Below are 8,150 nucleotides of genomic sequence, written 5' to 3' on the forward strand. Positions count from 1 at the left end.
CCCTTTTTTCCCCTCTCTTCCCCTCCCTCCTCCCTCCATGTTTTCTGAATGGTGAAATCCTTGTACAACTTAATAAAATACTTATGATTTTACTCACCTTACATAATCACTGTTTTCTACTTAGAAATCAATTACATATGCTATGATTTTATAACTAAATATGATAATTTGCTTTGGGTTTATTTCGGCTACCAAGTGAATAGTTATGATTTGGCTTTACAACGTGACATTAACAGAGGTATATCTTAGGGAGTTTTTATGGTAATCCAATGAGGAAAGATGGTAGTGTGGCCCAGGGTTCAAGAGAACAGATGGAGAAAAGAGAAATTTCAGGATATATTTAGAGGGAAAAGTTGATGGAATGGCAGATAGAATGTGAGAGGTGATAACAAGAGAAAAAGAATGACTGCTAAATCTTAGCCTTTATTGGTTGGTGCATGTCTCTTACTATTTTCTGAGCTGTAGATGTTTGGTAAATAAATGACTTTTTTCAGGGATAAGTAGAAATCAGGCTTCATGCTCTGGCTTGGCTTCATGTTTGACTTGAAATCCCAAATAATAAACAAAATAAATGTCCAGTAAATAATTAAATGCAGAATTTTAGAGGAAATAATCTATACATTGATTGACAATTCATCCTATGCAGATGCTCCAGAAAGTTCAAGTGATTAAGTAAGGCTCTGAAATCCAGGAGAAAAGGGGGAAATTCCAGGACTTCTGTCCTGTAGAGATAAGAATGATGAAGAGTCTGAAAGTAGGCTGAGTTTGTCTCCTTAACTAAAGGCACTTTAAATAAAAAATTAGGAAGTCCTTATTTTCAAAACTGGCTTAGATTTTTTTTTGTGGGGGTGGAGGTCATAGGACTTGAACTCAGGGCCAGAGTGCTATCCCTGAGCTTTTTTGCTCAAGGCTAGCACTCTACCACTTTGAGCCACAGTGCCGCTTCTGGTTTTGTGGGGTTACTTGGAGATAAGAATCTCATGGACTTTCCTGACCAAACTGGCTTTGAAACACAATCCTCAGATCTCAGCCTTCTGAGTAGCTAGATTATAGCCATAAGCCACTGTACCTGGCCTGCTTAGATTTTAAGGTAACTCTACATAGGTAAGTGAATATTATCAATAGTAGGTACTGAGGCCCTAGACTTCCCCCCATTTTTTAAAGGCTGAAAGAACATGAACCTCATAACATTTGACTTCTGCCCTTTGCATATTTTAAGGTAACTCTACATAGGTAAGTGAATATTGTCAATAGTAGGTACTGAGGCCCTAGACTTTCCCCCATTTTTTAAAGGCTGAAAGAACATGAACCTCATAACATTTGACTTCTGCCCTTTGCATATTCCCAATTTTTTTTTGCTCTATTGTATATTTTTCCTTAAGGTCTCATTATATTAATGACCAGCTTACATATTCAAACTATCCTATCATTAGGATAGGTTACTGGAGTTTTCAATGACATCAATAAAGGTTGAAGGTAGTAAACATTGTGCATCCTTACATTTGATTCTAGGTTCAAAGTCTTTCAAGGAATTCTCTAGACCCTTCGGAGTTGGCCTCTCACAGGTAATGATAACAAACACTCCTCTTAGCCAAGAGCCAAGAATAAAACTAGGAATGATGAACTGTTACTTTGCAGTGTGTGCTACTTTGAACTTTTTATTTGATCTCCTGCAGTCTACTCTTAAGTCTCCTTCCCTTCCCATCGTGTCTTCCATCCACAACCTGTATCACTTTTTAATGGTTCCTTACAAAGGAAAGTAAGAATTGAATGGCTTCCCTCCTATTTTCAAACACCTCTGACTACAAGCAGATTGTTGACTAATCATTTCCATAGAAGACTTACAACTTGTGCCAGTATTACATCCAAATAAGTGAGCACACAGAGACATTGTGTATATGTGTGTGTGAGGGAGAAAGACGAAGGATTATTTTTTTTCCCTCTGCCAAGACACTGCTTCTTGCCTGTATTCTTGTTTTCTCTTTGGGGATCTATAGCTTAACACGTTTCATCATGAAAAAGATTGCCTTGCCTCTATCCTGAGTTCTACCTCTTACTTGCCTCTTAAAAGCCCATGCCATTTACTTAGAAATAAAACCAGGAAAACTCATTGATTCATTCATTTACTCATTTGGTGTTCAGTCATTCATCATTTATTGAACAAGTACTTGGGTTACTTCATACTCTATTGAGAATATTAAGAAGTGGTTTTATGGTCAGTGCTTTCATGGTGTTGATGATTTTTTAGGATGGTGTAACTTCTATGCATGAACCATCTCAGATATAATTCTAGGCCAGTATTTAAATTTGGTTTGAATTGGGTGAGTCAGCTTTCTGTTATGATTCCCAGAAAATTCAGAATAAGAGAAAGACTATAATGAAAACAGGGCAAGTCACTGATAACTTTTCAGAAGGACAAGTCTTAGCTGTGGTGCCTGCGGGTCACTCCTAAAAACCTAACTATTCTAGAGTCTGAGAATGAAGCATAGTTATTTGAGGTTAGCACAGGCAGATAAGTTTATGAGGCCCTATCTCAAATATAACCAGCTAAACTAGCACTGGAGGTATGGTTCAAGTGGTGGCATATCAGCAGAGCAAGTACAAGGTCCTGAGTGCTGAGGGCTTTTTAAAATTTATTTACTTACTGTTATTATAAAGTTGATGTACAGAGGGGTTGCAGTTACATAAGTCAGGTAAAGAGTACATTTTGTTTTAGACAATGTCACCCCTTCCCTTGCTCTCTCCCAGTCTTTCCCTCCTCTGTGCTTCCCTTTCTACTCCCAAAGGTATATAAGTGAACAAACAGGGCCAAAAGAAAAAAAACCACAAAAACAGCAAAAAAAAAAACCTTCTTATTTCTGTTTCCTGGAGTTAATTTTGATAAATATTTTTTTGTATGATTAGCTGCACATAGGTATTGTGCCTTCGTGTTCCTCTTCTAAAAATATCCTCTTTTGGGCTGGGAATGTGGCTTAGTGGTAGAGTGCTGGTTTAGCATGCATGTAGCCCTGGGTTCAATTCCTCTACCACATAAACAGAAAAAGCCAGAAGTAGCACTGTGGCTCAAGTGGTAGAATGCTAGCCTTGAGCAAAAGCAGTTCAGGGACAGTGCCTAGGTCCTGAGTTCAAGCCCCAGGACTTTAAAAAAAAAAGTCCTCTTTTGGTCTCACTATGTGTGAATGCCTAGCCTCCTGTATAATTTATTATGTCCTGGTGTAGTTTAGATCTAGCTTCCGCATATGAGAGAAAATATGCAACATTTGTCTGTCTGAGTGCGACTTGCTTCACTTAATATGATTTTTTGTCTATGTCCATCTATTTCCGAGCAAATGACATATTATTCTCTCTAATGGTTGTATAAAATTCCATTGTGTATAGGTGACACATTTTTTTGGATCCACTCATCTATTGTAGGGTTTCAGGGCTGTTTTTACAACTTGACTCTTGTGCGTAGTGCAGCAAAAATCATGAATGTGCAAGTGTCTTTACGGTATCCTGGCTTGTGATGTTTTGGGTAGATGCCAAGAAGTGGTATGGCTAGGTCAGAGTGAGGATTTTTTTTATAATAACAAAAATGACTGAGTTATCATTTAGTCATCAGACATCAATTAAAGAATTCTATTAGAACTACAGTATTAAATAGTTTCATCATTGTACCTGTGTAGTGGAATCCAGGGTTTTGCGGGAAGCCACGTTTTGGACATCTTCAGTAACTTGTAATGTGTGTGAAGAGATTGTCCACGCCATGCGGCCGATTCATGTTTAGAATCTGTCTCAAAGCTGACTTTCTACCAGAAACCTCTCCTGACCCTTCCATTAACTTTATTTTCTGTTGTCATAACTCTACTACTAGATAAACAGGTATTGATAGTCTTTTAAGTTTTTGTCTTTTTCTAAGAGAATACTAATTTCCTTGGAGAAGATTCTGGGTCAGAGATTGAGATTTCTCTGTTTACTTCTACTTCCCTATGTTCTTTCTGAAAACCATCTGCAATTAGGAATTAATCTCTGAAAACACACACACACACACACACACACACACACACACACACTCACACACACCACACTTTTCCTAAAGATCTTTTGAAGTCTGAGCTATCTCTTCATACTTTGCATTCACTCATCACATTTTATTCCCACTTCTCTGAGCCTTTCTTTTGTCTTCACTTGGTGATTAGCACACTTCATCTTCCTTTTACCTGAGAAAGTCAAGTTTGTGATGAAAGTTGCAAAGTCGGATATGCTGGCAAAGTTAACAACTAGCATTTTTTTTCTGTGTTAACAAGTATTGTCTCTTTTCCTAGTAAGGCCAAGAAGGTAAAACACACTTAACTAGTAAGCAAAAAAAAAATCCCTCATTTAACTAGTAAGCAAAAGAAACATAGGCTAGCTCTTCTTGTAAAAAGAATGAGTGAGCTTAGTGGATATTATTACTAAAATCAAAATCTTAAACATCAGTCTCCTTATTCATCCCCTTAAACTTGAGGTGGCATGGGACCAGAGTCACACAGCAGTAAATCCAGATTAATAACTGGAATCCTTCAAAGTGCCTGCTCAACTGGTTGTTTACAAGAGATTTGATTTTAAAACATGGTGAGACAGGCTATTATCTATTGGCACACATTATGACTAATCTCTGCACTGACTCCTTTCAGATCTTCTCTCTCTCTAGGGAATACCATCTGTACAAACTGTAAGGTCCAAGATAGCAGTGATCTACTAGACACATGCGGAACAGATGGTTGAAAAATTATCTGCCCGTTTGCTGCATTTCCCATTTCTGTTACCTTGCATGCCCATGCGAACACAGGGCTGCATAGTCTATATAGGCTGCCAGTCTATAGGTCATTCCTTGTCTTACTCAGGGTGGCATGCATGTCTGTGGAGGGATACAGGAGCCAATATCCCTAGACTATGTTGCCTCCATTCCTGGCCCTGTGCTTTTAGAGAGTGATACAAATGTAAAATGATGCCATTCATTCAGGTGATAAGTTTAGGCTCCCTGAGGTCATTGTTTGGGAAAAGACAGCAACCAAACTCTGGAAAATTTAGCCCACATTATGGACTAGCCTGGTGTTTTAATATCTTAATCTACACAGATATCTAAGATGGAAGAGGAAGTTGACAAGTAAGAAAAGCAAATAGAGGAGATAAATGGCTCATGATAAATTTGAATGTTGCTGGCTCTATCATCTCCACATCATATCCATAGTTTGCTATTTAGATTATTTCAATCCTTCACTTGAATAAATGAGTCAACCAATATTTGCACACATATATAGTCCATCTAGCTGTTTGTTTCTGTCCTAGTAATCTTTGTGGGACTAGGAGTAAACAGTTGCAAGGCAAGTGTTCTACCACTTGTGTCACACCTCCAACCCTTTATTGCTCTGGTTAATTTTGAAATAGAGTAGATTTTTGCTCTGGCCTAGACCGGGATCCTCCTATTTATCCTTCCCCTAGTAACTGTGATGGCAGGCTTATACCACCACGCCCAGCTATTTGCATATTTGCAGCTATCTATGAGTATTCCTGAATCTACCTCATATGCCATAGATTCAGGAACCAAAACCCAACAGTAGAGAATGAGTTTGGGGTTTGCTTTCAGTTCTTTCATTGACTGAGTGAGTAGTATAAGTCATATTCAAGATTGGTCCTTTCCCAGAGTTAGGCCTAATAATACCCTGATTAAAGCCAGGTGAGTTGAAAAGGTCACGCTGAGAACCTGTGGTCTCTGCCACAGGATTTTCCTGTTTCCATTTAATTGAATTTTAAGTGGGTTCATAATGAATGGGTAAAACCACTGTACTGTTTCTACCACTTGGTTTTAATTAGTGACTGAGAATCAAACAGTCCCAGTTTAAAGTTAGCAGTGAAAGGGTTATTTTGAACTCTAAGATAAAGTTCTGTTACTTTATTTTGTGTTTTACTTTTTTTGTCATGTCTTTTCATTTATTGTTTGTGCTATGGGCTGTACAGAGGCCAGAGCACCCTGGCTTCAGGTTTTCATATCATGCGTGATTGGTCTGTTGCTTACTCTTGATTAAAAGAATCCTTGAAGGGACATTCTTGATATGATAAAAAAAATAAAGACGATGGGAGTGTATTAGATTTAGCATCCTCTACCTACAATATCGCCTGCAAATGAACACTTCACCCAAATGGTTTTCCACTCTCATTAAAAGCACTGGTTACAATGCTTATTTTAGTAGAATATTAAGTATAAAAGCTACTGAGCTCTCTTTTTAATCTTCTGAGAATCCATTTTTAATGAAATTAGCACAAAGAATGGCATAATAACTAAACAATACCTGTGAATGTTTTGTTGAAGAGGTAAAGGAAACCCCAAAGATAGCATGGATTTTTAAGTAAAGTTTTACAAGGAACACACAAGTATTTAAAAACAAAAAGAGGCTTGAAAAATTTTGGCCTCTATGGTTAGAACAGGCTTCTTTCTCCCTTTTCCCCTCCAGTTTTTCCTTTTAACTGGAAGAGGCTAGTATGGAATAAATAACATGGTAAAGTGCCTTTGCTTTTTATGGTTTCCTAAGGCTAAGACTATTTTACAGAGATTAGTTCCACTGGAAGTCCCAGGTTTCCTGTTTTTATTATCCACACTTCACACGGTGGTTTAGACTAAATTGTCCATTGCAGAGTTTGGAAAGCTGTCTGCTTAATGCAGTAAATTGTGCTGCTACCTCCATACCCATCTCTCCCAGCCCACATTCTGAGGCTGATCAGATATACAGCCACTAACACAGAAGAACACCTCCATGCCTCATTTCCCAGCTGCCTTTGAAGTGGTACCATCTTTCAGGTTTTCCTACTTCAGTCATGTTAATTTAATCTGTTGAGTGGACATCAGAAAGCAGGTAACTTGGAAGGAGATACGGCTATGGGAATGTGATTTTTTTCTTCCATCCAAAAGAAGAGTGCTTTCCCATTTTGGACTCTTCAGCTTTTTGAAGCTCAGCGATGTCACCTTGTCAACTTTAACAGGGAAAGCAAATGTCTCTTGATGCAAACATTCCATGTTGTTAACCAGATTCCACCCCTGGAAAACTATTTTACATAAATATGCTGTTCTGGAAGATGGCTAGTATGCTCAGAAAAGAGTACTGGGTTCTTTCTTCTGTGTACATGGTCAGTTAGCTTAGAAGCAGCCAGAGAAATGGTAATGTCTACACAGAGGTTTGAAATAACTGGTAATGAGAGGGAGACACAGATTCCCCTGGACACTGAAGAACCAGGAGGCAGCAGAGGGAAGCACTGATTCAGAAATCATTGAGTTGAAGTAAGAGTGTAACCTATGGAGCAAAGGGAGAGAGCACAAGGCTGTCCACTCAGAGCAGCGGCAGCTGGCTGCTCCCAGGCCAAGGGCACAGACTAGGTTAATTGTCCAGCTCTGCAGCTCTCGCCAAACTCATCTATCTTCCCAGCAGACATCAACTGCCCTGGCCTCAAAACTCCCCAGAACAAGACTGCTGCTGTTGCTCTTCTGGTTTTGTAACGTTAACAATATGTCAGTAACTTGTTATGTCCGTAGATGGCAGCAGATTTGTAAGACAAAAGCAATCCAGACATCTCAGAGACTCCAAAACCAGCATTTGCATGTGGTGCTGACTGAGGACTTAGGCAGCCTTGTTGCAACACCGGAGGATTGTTATACTCACTGTATAAGCAACAGAGAGGAGGATTATTGTTATGGTAGACAAGATTCTTAAATCCAGGAATGTTCATGTCCCCTACTTCAGTAATTTGAACTTTGGAATATATATATATATATATATATATATATATATATATATATATATATATATTCCACAAACCTTAATGCAGTTTTCATCGCCTCCTCTCTTTGCCTGACTGCTTCCTCCCTCTGGTATTACAGCAGGGTTGGGATAAGGTACAAGAGATCTAGCATGTAGGAATGAGTTAAGAGAATCCTCATGGTTTTAGTATTTTGGAGGAGGATGTGATGTATATGAATACATTTTGTTTGGGTTGGCTTTCTCAGACCTCCTTTGACCCATAGCCAAAAACTGTTTCAGCTGAATTTACAATTTTGCCCTCACTGCCCCCAAATGGTTTGTGAGTGTGTGTGTGTGTGCACGCGCACACACACACACACACATGAGTGTGAGTGAGTA

The sequence above is a fragment of the Dipodomys spectabilis genome, unplaced genomic scaffold (assembly GCF_019054845.1).
Source record: "Dipodomys spectabilis isolate Male_0828 unplaced genomic scaffold, ASM1905484v1 ptg000297l, whole genome shotgun sequence".
Taxonomy (NCBI): Eukaryota; Metazoa; Chordata; class Mammalia; order Rodentia; family Heteromyidae; genus Dipodomys; species Dipodomys spectabilis.